The sequence below is a fragment of the Lepeophtheirus salmonis genome, chromosome 1, assembly GCF_016086655.4.
Source record: "Lepeophtheirus salmonis chromosome 1, UVic_Lsal_1.4, whole genome shotgun sequence".
Taxonomy (NCBI): Eukaryota; Metazoa; Arthropoda; class Copepoda; order Siphonostomatoida; family Caligidae; genus Lepeophtheirus; species Lepeophtheirus salmonis.
In genome coordinates, this window is record NC_052131.2 from 39887418 (window position 1) to 39902903 (window position 15486).

Genomic DNA, 15486 nt, shown 5'->3' on the forward strand with positions numbered 1-15486 from the left:
GGAGGAACTGAAATTATTATCTTAGACCAATCAATCATATACATGAAATGATTTGATTCATAGTATTATCATTTTGTTAGGAATTATGAATTGCCTATGGGGGTCATATGAAACTTTTGCATTCAAGACTTTGCTGAATGCAAATTTACGAACTTCGGAATCTTCATCTAACAATGCTGCTAACAATATATTTTAATGATGAGCGAAGAATGAATTTCGGGATAAATTTTTTTGTACAATAAGGGCCAGGATCTTGATCAATGCCTCTTGATAGTGAAATTGCAATCTGAAATTGCTTCGAACCATCGTAGCAATTCGGTTGACATTTAATTGCAAACCCCATTGGAGCGTAATAGTTTAAGATAAATGCTACCAATTTTAAGAGATTTTTTTTAGGCTTTTTATTCGATATATAACATCGCAAAATACGATTAGCTTTGGTAAGCCATTTAGCCTCAAGCAAGGTTCCTAGTGATTTAAGAGGTATGTGGGAACCAGGAGGAATTTTTCCAAAAGAAGATATTGGCAGAACTTTATCCTTTTCATAAGTAACTCTTATCTTTTTCGTCTATTTTCGCACTAAATCCGGGAGCACGCAACGTTTACCTCGCTGTAAAAGTAAGGGACTTAACTTTAGCAAAAAATTACATAAAGTGCATTATCATATTTCAAAGCACATAAAGCTTTTTTATAAATAAGAAAAAAAAAGTTTATTTCACATTATTTTTTTTTTACTTTATACACAAACCTTTCTGGATAAAAAGGGGGCAGGGGTCAATTTTTTTCTACAGGATTTTGTTACTAGTACAACGGATTTCTATTCACAATTTGCAACTTTTGAGGGACCAGAATACGTGATAGCTCAATTTTGGGCTCCCGTGATAACCCCTAATATACAATGAACCCCGTGACTTGTTGTCATCAATTTTAATTGACAAAACACAAAGTCCAACCTCCTTGATGGCCAGAGTTATATTATTAGGTTTATTTTTCTGAGGAACCAATATTAGTTTCAAAGTTTCAGTTGTTGACACTAAACTTCGAATTTGTTTTGACAAATTTTAACAAACCCGGATTATTGATCAAAATTGGCATATTGTATTAAATGTATACTGAGTTTTCAAATTATTTATTAAATACAATAGAACTATCGTTACCTAGATTTAATATAATCCACACCATGTATATCTATTTCCAGCGATTGTTTTAGTAATTATTATATATATTTTATTTTTTATACAAAGAACTCATCGTATTTCGATCATTAAATCATACAAAATGTCGGATGTTAATACAAAAAAGAAACCAAATATTGACATAGTAACCTTAAAAATTTGTTTTCATTAGGTTTATTACACAAAAAACATTGAATTTAATTATTTTATAAAATATAAGCTGCTTTTATGTAATTAATTCAATGAAAAGTTGAATACACGTTGTTGAAAGATTCCTCCATAACCTGTCGCTTTCAAAATACCACAAATGATGTGATTTCATCTTCTCCTCTTTTTGTGACGTAAGCAATAATTTTTAGTTCGTAATTTTACCATATTAACATAATACATTCTTAATCCTCCCTTAGTAAAAATTCTTTTTTTTTTACGTAGTAAATAAAATAGGGTACATTATTTCACATGGTCAATCAATAAAAGAAGGTGGGGATCATTCTATAGAATAACCTATGTTTAAACCTAGGGCGCCAGAAAAAATTATTTGCTATTCAATATTTATTTAAGCATATGACCTTTAATAATAGATCTGAACAACAGAATTTAGGTCAGGAAATGTCCTTGGTCTGAAATCGTGTTTATTATTTTTGTTTAACATAGTAAAAGAAAGAGACTAATTAAACAATAGTTCTTTCTGAAAATACATTTGTTTCATTCTCTCTTCCATTATAATTCAGTCGTATTCTCAATCCACATATAACCTTTCCAAATAGGTTTTACATCATTCGACCTACAAGAGAAAAATAAAAGTAATAATAACTCTTTTGCCACAGTCACTTGAAGAAAACGTATGCCTTTAAGGTTTATTTGTGGAAGCACGTGTCCCAACCAGTATACCATAAGTGGGCATATGATTTCTATTTGAGACCCATAACTTAATATTTGCATTACGAAGGGTTCTTAAATAAACATTTTTTTGAAAGAACCAGAAAGGAAAAAAGCAATGCATTTTGAAGCAAAAAGAATATAAAAAGCTTACGTACCTTATTAGTTTGTTTTATAGAATTGATTATTTCCACTTAAAATAGAACGACTCACTCATGAACGAATAATATCCTGAAAGGAAAAGAAAACAATAAACTGATTTATCACGTGTTTATCACGTATTAACTAATAGGTATTTACATAAAAATATTTCAGTCTCATTAAATCACATTTTTTTGCTTTCATGGATTGAATACTGGATTCAAGCAGAATAGGTTATACATCATGTTTTTAAAAACAAAACAAAAAACAGACTAACATTTTTAAAAGCAATAAAATTTACCGTCTGAAAAACAATTCCTGAGAAGATCATTGATACATAGATTCATCCTACAAAAATTGAAGAAAAAATCAGTAACTTGGAAAAAATAAAAAAATAACATGACTCAAAAAAATTAGTTGTGTTTTTGTTCCATCGTCGTTATCTCATGCTTCCAGTTGTAAACAAAGGAAGATGTGCGAAAGTTAGGATTTAGTCTACGATACCAATACAGTACGAAATGAGGATGGAATTAAAACAACATTCCGTGACTCTAGGCTCGACAGAAATACTACAACTGATTTCCTTATCAAAATTAATAAATTACATACCTTTTCATCAATTTTTTCATTTCGTAACCATACAATCTTTTGTCATTTTTTAAATATGATTGAGCCCTGTAAAAGCAAAAAGAGGATACATTAAGTGAAAGCAGTGACATTCATTTAAAAGATAAAATCAAATGAAAAACGCTGTTCCGTTTCAGATTGAGGATTAAAGTATTGATTTACATTAAATCCACACCCAGAATCGAGTATATTTATTTAAATAAGTTTTACTCTACTTCATTTTGACGAAACAAACGGGTATAAGTTACCTCAATTGCTGCTTTTAATGAAGAATGCATTAACTTTAATATCAATCATAAGACTTACCAAGGGTTACGTTTCTTTTCTTTTTCATGAATAACTGACTGCCTATGCTTTCCAAACTTTTGATAAGATTGAATCTGAAATTTAATAGAAAAAAAAATAATAATTAAAGGTCTACAATATCTTGAATTCTTTAATGAAAAGTCATTATTGTTATTTCAGTTGAGTAATTTTATCGGCTCATTCTATATCAGCCCCGAAAGATGGTAATGTTTAAATGACTCATCATGACTTTACCTAGTCAATAGGCAAGTATATTTTTATTTGTGTGTCTCAAATTAATTACCTTTTTCCTAAGGTCCTGTCTTGTCCTCTCTCATCATCTTTTATGGATTCTAAAAACCCCTAGAAATAAATGAAAGATTCTTAATAATCACATCAAAATATAGGAAACTTTTATGATTTGAAAAAATAGTACGATATCTCAGTTTAAAAACTCATTCAACAATTATTTCATTCTGTCGGGGAAAGAAGACAAAAATAGCTTTATTTTTTCATCATTTTTCCATATCTATTCAAATTGTAATTGCAATATTATGTAAACGCACCTGTAGATATCTGGGATCCATATAGAAGAAAAAAAATAAATCAGGGAGTGAGGAAATAATGCCATGCCTGTAAGAAACATGAAAATATGAGTAAAGTGAAATTAGAAATTCATAAAAATGGGTGTATTTATGTATTTTAAATACATAAAGAAGTGTACATGTCAAGTTCAAAAATTACTCCGATATAGTATAAAATCGGGTAACTGCGACATGACAAGCCAATTAATTTATGTCCTTTTTGACACTGTTTTGAGCAATCAAGAATTAGTCAAACAGTAACACAGAAGGACATTATTGAGTTCAAAATCTGATAATAAATAAAAAAACATATAAATTACCTTATTCAATAAGGTCATTTCCAATAACCAGAAAAGGTCTGTGAAAAAGAGTCCTGAAATAAATAAGTAAAGATTGCTATTAATGGATCCACGTTCCAAGAAATAGGTAGAAAAAATAAGGATTTGATTTCTAAGTTGCAGGTACTTGTATCTTGCGTTGAGTAACACCCTCAGTTTAAGCCGTGAGGATGGGTTGCAAATTACAAGAATTTATCTAGCATATCTCATTTTTCAATTCTGTTTCGGATTAAGAAAAAAGAATATTCAAGAGAATGCAAGACCTCAAATCATGATATCTTTTGTATACTTACAATTGATTTATCTGCTGCTTTTTGGTATTTTCTTTTCATTTACAGGCACAAAGGTTCCAGATCCTAGCGAGAGAGAAATAGGAATATCTGTTAAATAAATGCATTCTATGCTTATGAATAAAAAGAATAATATAAAGTATATTGAAGAAAAGCGTCAGACAACCATGAGCCATCATGTAAAATAAAAAACAAGCTTTCATTTCCTCTGGTGGAAACCACGAATGTATAAGGAAATCATTTTCATCATAGCATTGACTTCAATAACTCATTGAAAATTAAGATGTACACTTACCTCAAATGAGATCTAGGAGCTTTCTTCCCCATATCTATCAGCTTCAAAGAAAGGCAAGTTTAACCTAGTAAAAGAAGTTGATTAATTAATAAATAGTTCTTTCTGAAAATATATTTGTTTCATTCTCTCTTCCATTATAATTCAGACGACCAATGCCATCTTTAGAAATGAGGCCCCCTTCAATTTTGTAAATCTAAGGGGAGCATCATTTCTTCTGGTGGAAACCGCGAATGGTTAAGAGAATGTTTTCATCATGAAATGAGTAAATTTGAAATAAATCAATAGGATATAAAAATTATTCTTAATTACCTTCATGAATCAGGGTCATTCTATCCATGCATCCAGGACAGGATAAAAACAAAGGTGGAACACGACTCACTATAAAACAAAACAAAAAACGTGGGATCTATGAAATTCAAGTTTCTAAGCAAAAATTGACTCTTGAAATGAGATCAAATCCATCAGAATTACACAAATTTCTCATCAAGAGTCAGGAGAACGAAAGTTAATGATTTTGAATTAATTCATCATTAGAATTTTAAGAAGATCAAAGATTCTCCAAGATTTTTACCTCAATTTATTTACTATCCCAGTTTAGCATTTTCATTCCCTCATGAAAATACTCAGTTTCAACAAAAGATAGATCCGACAAAGCAATCACCATACGTGAATAATCTCCTAAGATGTGTAGTATTCCGAGATGAAATGGGATAGGGAAGGGTGGAGTATAAAATTGTTTTAACTTGATGAGACAAAAAAAAAAACTTTTTTAACAAAATGGAATACATCAATCCTTGATGTAGACCTAATCAAATCAACCAAGCCCTTTTCTACAGACAGCTTTTTACCTTCTAAATAAAACAAACTTCATTAAGTGGTTTTAAACTATTCTTTTATTTTCTATAATTTTTTGTATTACATTGTGAAATTATTTGTATATATTATTTGAACCCTTACCCTCTTCCTTTTAATGAAGACAGAATAATATCGTAATCCCCATTTCCAGAAACATCAATGTATATTTTCCATCACATCTCTACCTAGCAAATTAAGTAGAAATTAGTTTTGGGGAAATACAAAATTAAATGGAATCAAATGGATTCTTCTTCGTCAGTTCATTAAAACTGTGGTAGTTAGATTTTTAATCATTAGCTTCATGTAGCAAATACTTTGTCGGTCATCATTAAGAAGAAGAAGAAAAAAAAAAAAAGACAGGAAAATAGATTTACCTTTCCAGATAGAGCTAATCTTCAATCACCACGAGATAACATTGTTGTTCTATAAATAAGAAAAAAAAAATCGGTCATTAGAATTTTTTTGTAATTTTGTGGTACAAGATTTAAATCATTTCAAAATTTAACATCAGTTAAGTAAATAATGGAACGGTAAAGTTTTTTGATTTCATACTTTTAGAAGTCATTTGGAAAGATGCTTATTCATCCTATTAAAAAATATAGCTCATATTCTAGAATTACACACCTCTTAATTCTCGATCCACATATAACCTTTCCAAATAGGTTTTACATCATTCGACCTACAAGAGAAAAAAATAAAAGTAATAATAACTCTTTTGCCACAGTCACTTGAAGAAAACGTATGCCTTTAAGGTTTATTTGTGGAAGCACGTGTCCCAACCAGTATACCATAAGTGGGCATATGATTTCTATTTGAGACCCATAACTTAATATTTGCATTACGAAGGGTTCTTAAATAAACATTTTTTGAAAGAACCAGAAAGGAAAAAAGCAATGCATTTTGAAGCAAAAAGAATATAAAAAGCTTACGTACCTTATTAGTTTGTTTTATAGAATTGATTATTTCCACTTAAAATAGAACGACTCACTCATGAACGAATAATATCCTGAAAGGAAAAGAAAACAATAAACTGATTTATCACGTGTTTATCACGTATTAACTAATAGGTATTTACATAAAAATATTTCAGTCTCATTAAATCACATTTTTTTGCTTTCATGGATTGAATACTGGATTCAAGCAGAATAGGTTATACATCATGTTTTTAAAAACAAAACAAAAAACAGACTAACATTTTTAAAAGCAATAAAATTTACCGTCTGAAAAACAATTCCTGAGAAGATCATTGATACATAGATTCATCCTACAAAAATTGAAGAAAAAATCAGTAACTTGGAAAAAATAAAAAAATAACATGACTCAAAAAAATTAGTTGTGTTTTTGTTCCATCGTCGTTATCTCATGCTTCCAGTTGTAAACAAAGGAAGATGTGCGAAAGTTAGGATTTAGTCTACGATACCAATACAGTACGAAATGAGGATGGAATTAAAACAACATTCCGTGACTCTAGGCTCGACAGAAATACTACAACTGATTTCCTTATCAAAATTAATAAATTACATACCTTTTCATCAATTTTTTCATTTCGTAACCATACAATCTTTTGTCATTTTTTAAATATGATTGAGCCCTGTAAAAGCAAAAAGAGGATACATTAAGTGAAAGCAGTGACATTCATTTAAAAGATAAAATCAAATGAAAAACGCTGTTCCGTTTCAGATTGAGGATTAAAGTATTGATTTACATTAAATCCACACCCAGAATCGAGTATATTTATTTAAATAAGTTTTACTCTACTTCATTTTGACGAAACAAACGGGTATAAGTTACCTCAATTGCTGCTTTTAATGAAGAATGCATTAACTTTAATATCAATCATAAGACTTACCAAGGGTTACGTTTCTTTTCTTTTTCATGAATAACTGACTGCCTATGCTTTCCAAACTTTTGATAAGATTGAATCTGAAATTTAATAGAAAAAAAAATAATAATTAAAGGTCTACAATATCTTGAATTCTTTAATGAAAAGTCATTATTGTTATTTCAGTTGAGTAATTTTATCGGCTCATTCTATATCAGCCCCGAAAGATGGTAATGTTTAAATGACTCATCATGACTTTACCTAGTCAATAGGCAAGTATATTTTTATTTGTGTGTCTCAAATTAATTACCTTTTTCCTAAGGTCCTGTCTTGTCCTCTCTCATCATCTTTTATGGATTCTAAAAACCCCTAGAAATAAATGAAAGATTCTTAATAATCACATCAAAATATAGGAAACTTTTATGATTTGAAAAAATAGTACGATATCTCAGTTTAAAAACTCATTCAACAATTATTTCATTCTGTCGGGGAAAGAAGACAAAAATAGCTTTATTTTTTCATCATTTTTCCATATCTATTCAAATTGTAATTGCAATATTATGTAAACGCACCTGTAGATATCTGGGATCCATATAGAAGAAAAAAAATAAATCAGGGAGTGAGGAAATAATGCCATGCCTGTAAGAAACATGAAAATATGAGTAAAGTGAAATTAGAAATTCATAAAAATGGGTGTATTTATGTATTTTAAATACATAAAGAAGTGTACATGTCAAGTTCAAAAATTACTCCGATATAGTATAAAATCGGGTAACTGCGACATGACAAGCCAATTAATTTATGTCCTTTTTGACACTGTTTTGAGCAATCAAGAATTAGTCAAACAGTAACACAGAAGGACATTATTGAGTTCAAAATCTGATAATAAATAAAAAAACATATAAATTACCTTATTCAATAAGGTCATTTCCAATAACCAGAAAAGGTCTGTGAAAAAGAGTCCTGAAATAAATAAGTAAAGATTGCTATTAATGGATCCACGTTCCAAGAAATAGGTAGAAAAAATAAGGATTTGATTTCTAAGTTGCAGGTACTTGTATCTTGCGTTGAGTAACACCCTCAGTTTAAGCCGTGAGGATGGGTTGCAAATTACAAGAATTTATCTAGCATATCTCATTTTTCAATTCTGTTTCGGATTAAGAAAAAAGAATATTCAAGAGAATGCAAGACCTCAAATCATGATATCTTTTGTATACTTACAATTGATTTATCTGCTGCTTTTTGGTATTTTCTTTTCATTTACAGGCACAAAGGTTCCAGATCCTAGCGAGAGAGAAATAGGAATATCTGTTAAATAAATGCATTCTATGCTTATGAATAAAAAGAATAATATAAAGTATATTGAAGAAAAGCGTCAGACAACCATGAGCCATCATGTAAAATAAAAAACAAGCTTTCATTTCCTCTGGTGGAAACCACGAATGTATAAGGAAATCATTTTCATCATAGCATTGACTTCAATAACTCATTGAAAATTAAGATGTACACTTACCTCAAATGAGATCTAGGAGCTTTCTTCCCCATATCTATCAGCTTCAAAGAAAGGCAAGTTTAACCTAGTAAAAGAAGTTGATTAATTAATAAATAGTTCTTTCTGAAAATATATTTGTTTCATTCTCTCTTCCATTATAATTCAGACGACCAATGCCATCTTTAGAAATGAGGCCCCCTTCAATTTTGTAAATCTAAGGGGAGCATCATTTCTTCTGGTGGAAACCGCGAATGGTTAAGAGAATGTTTTCATCATGAAATGAGTAAATTTGAAATAAATCAATAGGATATAAAAATTATTCTTAATTACCTTCATGAATCAGGGTCATTCTATCCATGCATCCAGGACAGGATAAAAACAAAGGTGGAACACGACTCAGTATAAAACAAAACAAAAACGTGGGATCTATGAAATTCAAGTTTCTAAGCAAAAATTGACTCTTGAAATGAGATCAAATCCATCAGAATTACACAAATTTCTCATCAAGAGTCAGGAGAACGAAAGTTAATGATTTTGAATTAATTCATCATTAGAATTTTAAGAAGATCAAAGATTCTCCAAGATTTTTACCTCAATTTATTTACTATCCCAGTTTAGCATTTTCATTCCCTCATGAAAAATACTCAGTTTCAACAAAAGATAGATCCGACAAAGCAATCACCATACGTGAATAATCTCCTAAGATGTGTAGTATTCCGAGATGAAATGGGATAGGGAAGGGTGGAGTATAAAATTGTTTTAACTTGATGAGACAAAAAAAAACTTTTTTTAACAAAATGGAATACATCAATCCTTGATGTAGACCTAATCAAATCAACCAAGCCCTTTTCTACAGACAGCTTTTTACCTTCTAAATAAAACAAACTTCATTAAGTGGTTTTAAACTATTCTTTTATTTTCTATAATTTTTGTATTACATTGTGAAATTATTTGTATATATTATTTGAACCCTTACCCTCTTCCTTTAAATGAAGACAGAATAATATCGTAATCCCCATTTCCAGAAACATCAATGTATATTTTCCATCACATCTCTACCTAGCAAATTAAGTAGAAATTAGTTTTGGGGAAATACAAAATTAAATGGAATCAAATGGATTCTTCTTCGTCAGTTCATTAAAACTGTGGTAGTTAGATTTTTAATCATTAGCTTCATGTAGCAAATACTTTGTCGGTCATCATTAAGAAGAAGAAGAAAAAAAAAAAGACAGGAAAATAGATTTACCTTTCCAGATAGAGCTAATCTTCAATCACCACGAGATAACATTGTTGTTCTATAAATAAGAAAAAAATCGGTCATTACAATTTTTTGTAATTTTGTGGTACAAGATTTAAATCATTTCAAAATTTAACATCAGTTAAGTAAATAATGGAACGGTAAAGTTTTTTGATTTCATACTTTTAGAAGTCATTTGGAAAGATGCTTATTCATCCTATTAAAAAATATAGCTCATATTCTAGAATTACACACCTCTTAATTCTCGATCCACATATAACCTTTCCAAATAGGTTTTACATCATTCGACCTACAAGAGAAAAATAAAAGTAATAATAACTCTTTTGCCACAGTCACTTGAAGAAAACGTATGCCTTTAAGGTTTATTTGTGGAAGCACGTGTCCCAACCAGTATACCATAAGTTGGCATATGATTTCTATTTGAGACCCATAACTTAATATTTGCATTACGAAGGGTTCTTAAATAAACATTTTTTGAAAGAACCAGAAAGGAAAAAAGCAATGCATTTTGAAGCAAAAAGAATATAAAAAGCTTACGTACCTTATTAGTTTGTTTTATAGAATTGATTATTTCCACTTAAAATAGAACTACTCACTCATGAGCAAATAATATCCTGAAAGGAAAAGAAAACAATAAACTGATTTATCACGTGTTTATCACGTATTAACTAATAGGTATTTACATAAAAATATTTCAGTCTCATTAAATCACATTTTTTTGCTTTCATGGATTGAATACTGGATTCAAGCAGAATAGGTTATACATCATGTTTTTAAAAACAAAAAAAAAACAGACTAACATTTTTAAAAGCAATAAAATTTACCGTCTGAAAAACAATTCCTGAGAAGATCATTGATACATAGATTCATCCTACAAAAATTGAAGAAAAAATCAGTAACTTGGAAAAAATAAAAAAATAACATGACTCAAAAAAATTAGTTGTGTTTTTGTTCCATCGTCGTTATCTCATGCTTCCAGTTGTAAACAAAGGAAGATGTGCGAAAGTTAGGATTTAGTCTACGATACCAATACAGTACGAAATGAGGATGGAATTAAAACAACATTCCGTGACTCTAGGCTCGACAGAAATACTACAACTGATTTCCTTATCAAAATTAATAAATTACATACCTTTTCATCAATTTTTTCATTTCGTAACCATACAATCTTTTGTCATTTTTTAAATATGATTGAGCCCTGTAAAAGCAAAAAGAGGACATTAAGTGAAAGCAGTGACATTCATTTAAAAGATAAAATCAAATGAAAAACGCTGTTCCGTTTCAGATTGAGGATTAAAGTATTGATTTACATTAAATCCACACCCAGAATCGAGTATATTTATTTAAATAAGTTTTACTCTACTTCATTTTGACGAAACAAACGGGTATAAGTTACCTCAATTGCTGCTTTTAATGAAGAATGCATTAACTTTAATATCAATCATAAGACTTACCAAGGGTTACGTTTCTTTTCTTTTTCATGAATAACTGACTGCCTATGCTTTCCAAACTTTTGATAAGATTGAATCTGAAATTTAATAGAAAAAAAAAAAAATAATTAAAGGTCTACAATATCTTGAATTCTTTAATGAAAAGTCATTATTGTTATTTCAGTTGAGTAATTTTATCGGCTCATTCTATATCAGCCCCGAAAGATGGTAATGTTTAAATGACTCATCATGACTTTACCTAGTCAATAGGCAAGTATATTTTTATTTGTGTGTCTCAAATTAATTACCTTTTTCCTAAGGTCCTGTCTTGTCCTCTCTCATCATCTTTTATGGATTCTAAAAACCCCTAGAAATAAATGAAAGATTCTTAATAATCACATCAAAATATAGGAAACTTTTATGATTTGAAAAAATAGTACGATATCTCAGTTTAAAAACTCATTCAACAATTATTTCATTCTGTCGGGGAAAGAAGACAAAAATAGCTTTATTTTTTCATCATTTTTCCATATCTATTCAAATTGTAATTGCAATATTATGTAAACGCACCTGTAGATATCTGGGATCCATATAGAAGAAAAAAAATAAATCAGGGAGTGAGGAAATAATGCCATGCCTGTAAGAAACATGAAAATATGAGTAAAGTGAAATTAGAAATTCATAAAAATGGGTGTATTTATGTATTTTAAATACATAAAGAAGTGTACATGTCAAGTTCAAAAATTACTCCGATATAGTATAAAATCGGGTAACTGCGACATGACAAGCCAATTAATTTATGTCCTTTTTGACACTGTTTTGAGCAATCAAGAATTAGTCAAACAGTAACACAGAAGGACATTATTGAGTTCAAAATCTGATAATAAATAAAAAAACATATAAATTACCTTATTCAATAAGGTCATTTCCAATAACCAGAAAAGGTCTGTGAAAAAGAGTCCTGAAATAAATAAGTAAAGATTGCTATTAATGGATCCACGTTCCAAGAAATAGGTAGAAAAAATAAGGATTTGATTTCTAAGTTGCAGGTACTTGTATCTTGCGTTGAGTAACACCCTCAGTTTAAGCCGTGAGGATGGGTTGCAAATTACAAGAATTTATCTAGCATATCTCATTTTTCAATTCTGTTTCGGATTAAGAAAAAAGAATATTCAAGAGAATGCAAGACCTCAAATCATGATATCTTTTGTATACTTACAATTGATTTATCTGCTGCTTTTTGGTATTTTCTTTTCATTTACAGGCACAAAGGTTCCAGATCCTAGCGAGAGAGAAATAGGAATATCTGTTAAATAAATGCATTCTATGCTTATGAATAAAAAGAATAATATAAAGTATATTGAAGAAAAGCGTCAGACAACCATGAGCCATCATGTAAAATAAAAAACAAGCTTTCATTTCCTCTGGTGGAAACCACGAATGTATAAGGAAATCATTTTCATCATAGCATTGACTTCAATAACTCATTGAAAATTAAGATGTACACTTACCTCAAATGAGATCTAGGAGCTTTCTTCCCCATATCTATCAGCTTCAAAGAAAGGCAAGTTTAACCTAGTAAAAGAAGTTGATTAATTAATAAATAGTTCTTTCTGAAAATATATTTGTTTCATTCTCTCTTCCATTATAATTCAGACGACCAATGCCATCTTTAGAAATGAGGCCCCCTTCAATTTTGTAAATCTAAGGGGAGCATCATTTCTTCTGGTGGAAACCGCGAATGGTTAAGAGAATGTTTTCATCATGAAATGAGTAAATTTGAAATAAATCAATAGGATATAAAAATTATTCTTAATTACCTTCATGAATCAGGGTCATTCTATCCATGCATCCAGGACAGGATAAAAACAAAGGTGGAACACGACTCACTATAAAACAAAACAAAAAACGTGGGATCTATGAAATTCAAGTTTCTAAGCAAAAATTGACTCTTGAAATGAGATCAAATCCATCAGAATTACACAAATTTCTCATCAAGAGTCAGGAGAACGAAAGTTAATGATTTTGAATTAATTCATCATTAGAATTTTAAGAAGATCAAAGATTCTCCAAGATTTTTACCTCAATTTATTTACTATCCCAGTTTAGCATTTTCATTCCCTCATGAAAATACTCAGTTTCAACAAAAGATAGATCCGACAAAGCAATCACCATACGTGAATAATCTCCTAAGATGTGTAGTATTCCGAGATGAAATGGGATAGGGAAGGGTGGAGTATAAAATTGTTTTAACTTGATGAGACAAAAAAAAACTTTTTTAACAAAATGGAATACATCAATCCTTGATGTAGACCTAATCAAATCAACCAAGCCCTTTTCTACAGACAGCTTTTTACCTTCTAAATAAAACAAACTTAATTAAGTGGTTTTAAACTATTCTTTTATTTTCTATAATTTTTTGTATTACATTGTGAAATTATTTGTATATATTATTTGAACCCTTACCCTCTTCCTTTAAATGAAGACAGAATAATATCGTAATCCCCATTTCCAGAAACATCAATGTATATTTTCCATCACATCTCTACCTAGCAAATTAAGTAGAAATTAGTTTTGGGGAAATACAAAATTAAATGGAATCAAATGGATTCTTCTTCGTCAGTTCATTAAAACTGTGGTAGTTAGATTTTTAATCATTAGCTTCATGTAGCAAATACTTTGTCGGTCATCATTAAGAAGAAGAAGAAAAAAAAAAAGACAGGAAAATAGATTTACCTTTCCAGATAGAGCTAATCTTCAATCACCACGAGATAACATTGTTGTTCTATAAATAAGAAAAAAATCGGTCATTAGAATTTTTTGTAATTTTGTGGTACAAGATTTAAATCATTTCAAAATTTAACATCAGTTAAGTAAATAATGGAACGGTAAAGTTTTTTGATTTCATACTTTTAGAAGTCATTTGGAAAGATGCTTATTCATCCTATTAAAAAATATAGCTCATATTCTAGAATTACACACCTCTTAATTCTCGATCCACATATAACCTTTCCAAATAGGTTTTACATCATTCGACCTACAAGAGAAAAATAAAAGTAATAATAACTCTTTTGCCACAGTCACTTGAAGAAAACGTATGCCTTTAAGGTTTATTTGTGGAAGCACGTGTCCCAACCAGTATACCATAAGTGGGCATATGATTTCTATTTGAGACCCATAACTTAATATTTGCATTACAAAGGGTTCTTAAATAAACATTTTTTGAAAGAACCAGAAAGGAAAAAAAGCAATGCATTTTGAAGCAAAAGAATATAAAAAGCTTACGTACCTTATTAGTTTGTTTTATAGAATTGATTATTTCCACTTAAAATAGAACGACTCACTCATGAGCAAATAATATCCTGAAAGGAAAAGAAAACAATAAACTGATTTATCACGTGTTTATCACGTATTAACTAATAGGTATTTACATAAAAATATTTCAGTCTCATTAAATCACATTTTTTTGCTTTCATGGATTGAATACTGGATTCAAGCAGAATAGGTTATACATCATGTTTTTAAAAACAAAACAAAAAACAGACTAACATTTTTAAAAGCAATAAAATTTACCGTCTGAAAAACAATTCCTGAGAAGATCATTGATACATAGATTCATCCTACAAAAATTGAAGAAAAAATCAGTAACTTGGAAAAAATAAAAAAATAACATGACTCAAAAAAATTAGTTGTGTTTTTGTTCCATCGTCGTTATCTCATGCTTCCAGTTGTAAACAAAGGAAGATGTGCGAAAGTTAGGATTTAGTCTACGATACCAATACAGTACGAAATGAGGATGGAATTAAAACAACATTCCGTGACTCTAGGCTCGACAGAAATACTACAACTGATTTCCTTATCAAAATTAATAAATTACATACCTTTTCATCAATTTTTTCATTTCGTAACCATACAATCTTTTGTCATTTTTTAAATATGATTGAGCCCTGTAAAAGCAAAAAGAGGATACATTAAGTGAAAGCAGTGACATTCATTTAAAAGATAAAATCAAATG

At 29.6% G+C, this 15486-nt stretch overlaps 7 long non-coding RNA genes across 13 annotated transcripts; all 7 read right to left on the reverse strand.

The window, feature by feature from the left end:
- Positions 1-1802: 1802 nt before the first annotated feature.
- Positions 1803-2882, reverse strand: LOC139906928 (uncharacterized). The gene is made up of 4 exons (XR_011783146.1): positions 2805-2882; positions 2497-2543; positions 2213-2285; positions 1803-1959 (listed from the first exon to the last, which is right to left on the reverse strand). It is a non-coding gene; the product is annotated as an uncharacterized lncRNA (long non-coding RNA).
- Positions 2883-2938: 56 nt separating this feature from the next.
- On the reverse strand, positions 2939-7072 carry LOC121128002 (uncharacterized). 5 transcript variants are annotated; one of them, XR_011783141.1, is made up of 14 exons: positions 6995-7072; positions 6687-6733; positions 6403-6475; positions 6094-6148; positions 5844-5892; positions 5572-5650; positions 5186-5465; positions 4924-4992; positions 4615-4678; positions 4323-4385; positions 4012-4248; positions 3674-3740; positions 3412-3470; positions 2939-3202 (listed from the first exon to the last, which is right to left on the reverse strand). It is a non-coding gene; the product is annotated as an uncharacterized lncRNA (long non-coding RNA). The 5 variants fall into 5 exon arrangements; XR_011783139.1 differs by having other exon boundaries at positions 4012-4064; positions 5572-5654; XR_011783135.1 differs by having other exon boundaries at positions 5572-5654.
- Positions 7073-7128: 56 nt separating this feature from the next.
- On the reverse strand, positions 7129-9182 carry LOC139906927 (uncharacterized). Of its 2 annotated transcripts, none has more exons than XR_011783144.1 (7): positions 9114-9182; positions 8805-8868; positions 8513-8575; positions 8202-8254; positions 7864-7930; positions 7602-7660; positions 7129-7392 (listed from the first exon to the last, which is right to left on the reverse strand). It is a non-coding gene; the product is annotated as an uncharacterized lncRNA (long non-coding RNA). The 2 variants fall into 2 exon arrangements; XR_011783143.1 differs by having other exon boundaries at positions 8202-8438.
- Positions 9183-9401: 219 nt separating this feature from the next.
- Positions 9402-10634, reverse strand: LOC121128021 (uncharacterized). The gene is made up of 5 exons (XR_005868007.2): positions 10583-10634; positions 10276-10330; positions 10030-10078; positions 9760-9842; positions 9402-9654 (listed from the first exon to the last, which is right to left on the reverse strand). It is a non-coding gene; the product is annotated as an uncharacterized lncRNA (long non-coding RNA).
- Positions 10635-10719: 85 nt separating this feature from the next.
- Positions 10720-11253, reverse strand: LOC121127996 (uncharacterized). The gene is made up of 2 exons (XR_005867995.2): positions 11174-11253; positions 10720-10912 (listed from the first exon to the last, which is right to left on the reverse strand). It is a non-coding gene; the product is annotated as an uncharacterized lncRNA (long non-coding RNA).
- A 52-nt stretch (positions 11254-11305) lies between these two features.
- Positions 11306-14833, reverse strand: LOC121127981 (uncharacterized). 2 transcript variants are annotated; one of them, XR_011783176.1, is made up of 11 exons: positions 14761-14833; positions 14454-14508; positions 14208-14256; positions 13554-14020; positions 13292-13360; positions 12983-13046; positions 12691-12753; positions 12380-12432; positions 12042-12108; positions 11780-11838; positions 11306-11569 (listed from the first exon to the last, which is right to left on the reverse strand). It is a non-coding gene; the product is annotated as an uncharacterized lncRNA (long non-coding RNA). The 2 variants fall into 2 exon arrangements; XR_011783175.1 differs by having other exon boundaries at positions 12380-12616.
- Positions 14834-14897: 64 nt separating this feature from the next.
- Positions 14898-15430, reverse strand: LOC139906940 (uncharacterized). Its single transcript, XR_011783187.1, has 2 exons — positions 15353-15430; positions 14898-15091 (listed from the first exon to the last, which is right to left on the reverse strand). It is a non-coding gene; the product is annotated as an uncharacterized lncRNA (long non-coding RNA).
- Between the last annotated feature and the right edge of the window lie 56 nt (positions 15431-15486).